Source organism: Octodon degus, unplaced genomic scaffold (assembly GCF_000260255.1).
Source record: "Octodon degus isolate 3935 unplaced genomic scaffold, OctDeg1.0 scaffold00004, whole genome shotgun sequence".
NCBI lineage: Eukaryota > Metazoa > Chordata > Mammalia > Rodentia > Octodontidae > Octodon > Octodon degus.
The window spans coordinates 19,504,047-19,505,944 of record NW_004524580.1 but is presented as its reverse complement, the minus strand read 5'-3'; the positions used below and the strand labels follow the sequence as shown (position 1 = coordinate 19,505,944).

The 1,898-nt window shown below is 42.8% G+C and overlaps 1 pseudogene; it reads right to left on the bottom strand.

Moving 5' to 3' along the window:
- Positions 1–819, bottom strand: part of LOC101577345 — a 7,984-nt pseudogene extending 7,165 nt beyond the window's left edge.
- Between the last annotated feature and the right edge of the window lie 1,079 nt (positions 820–1,898).

Genomic DNA, 1,898 nt, shown 5'->3' with positions numbered 1-1,898 from the left:
TGTGTGTGTGTGTGTGTGTGTGTGGCCAGCTCAGCCCACCAGGGGGCGGGGCTGGCTGGCATGTGGTGCTGGGGGATTGAACCGCGGTCCCCGTGGTTTGCCAAGCTTGTTCTAAGTAGGTGCTTTAGACCACTGAGCCATCTCACCAGCCCCTCATCAGGTAAATTTTAGCAATTTATGTTATGGGACTAGATTGTCTTCTAAAATTCATTTTCTGAAGCCCTGAAACCTAATAAAATTGTATATGGAAAGAATTCCTATTAACGAAGTAAACATATGGATGCGGGGTCTTAATCCTATAGGACTGATGGTCCGAGGTGAAAGAGGCCCTGGAGATCTCGCTTTCTCCTTGTGGGTGGAGAGGGGCCACGCGCAGAGCCAGGAGGGGTGTACCCCAGGAGGAGAAGCTGCGCGTCCACCAACACGGACAGCAGCTTGGTCCCGGACTTGTAATTCTCATAATTCTGAGAAAACAGATTTCTGCACAAATCATCCGTTCTCTGGTATCGTTTATGGCAGCTCCAGTGAGACAGGAGATTAGGGGAGACAAAGCTGGCCCGAGAAGTAGACGACACGACCAGATCCCCACACATGCGGGAAGATCAAGTCCCAAAGCCCTGTGCGGACTGCTCAGAAGGACGCCAGGGAGCTGGCTTCCCCCGCACCCCTCTCACCTTGGCTTGTCTCATGCAGTTCTTTGTTAAAGACGAAGAACCTGCAATCTAACTCCAGAAGAGGCGGCCGCCCCAGAACCTGGTGACGGTTAGTCGGCCCCGCACTTTTGGAAGTAAGCTTCCCAAGGGGACCAATAAATCCCATCTTCTAAATGCCTCTTCGATTGTGTTTCCTCTGACTTCCTTGGGCTTCGGTTATATATCTTAGATATTCTGGTGTAAATCTCACAGGCCACTGAGAATCTGGTTTACTTTTGGCTCCTTTTCTCTTTCCTAGTCAAATCAAATATTTTATAAATCACCTGTTTTCAAGCTTATTAATCATTTATTGTGCCATATGTGGGAACTTATTTAATATCACATGTTTTGCTCAGTTGTACATTTTCCATTTTTATGTATTTGTTTTTAATTAATTAATTAATTTATTTATTTATTTGTGCAAGGTCTCACTACACAGCTAGGACTCGTAGTGATCCTCCTGTTTTCATCCTCTTTAATGCTGGAATAACAGGCACGTGCCACCACGGCCCGGAATCCATCGCCGGCTCAGCGCGCAGGTAGCCGGGGTGTGGGGGAGCGGCATGCGGTGTGGGGAGTGGAACTCTGGCCCCTGCACTTGCCTAAGCAAGCGTTTAGTCCGCTGAGCTATCTCGCTGGCCCTTGTCTTTAACATTTTTGCTAGTACATGCTTGAAGTAGCAGTTAGGCTTATGGTATAGAATTGGTAAATGTATATAACATCTCAATTCTGCTTTCCCTGATCTACCCCCCCCCTTTTATATAAGCAGCATCAAATTGAAAATCTTATGAGTCTTTATAAAATTATTTATCAATATATAGATTCAAAACCAAACTAATAGGCCAAAAGTATATAAAACACATAAGACAATTATATTAGATCAAGGTGTACTTTTGCATACATTGTTCATATGATTACAATAGCTTTTTCTCTCCCTATTAATTATTTTTTTCAAAAAATGACTAAAAGTTGAAGGATATTAATGTGGAGGATTTATTTCTTTACTGAAATCTCGAATGTGCCTGTTCATGAGGGGGTGTATTTTAGCTACTTGCCAAACTTACATACAATTATTTATCTACAGGCTTTATGTTTTAATTTCAATATCTAAGGTATGCTACAATTTGCTCTGTTTTTCTAACTAATTTTACTCTTAACTCTGAGTCTTATCTCTTTTTCTTTCTTTCTTTCTTTCTTTCTTTCTTT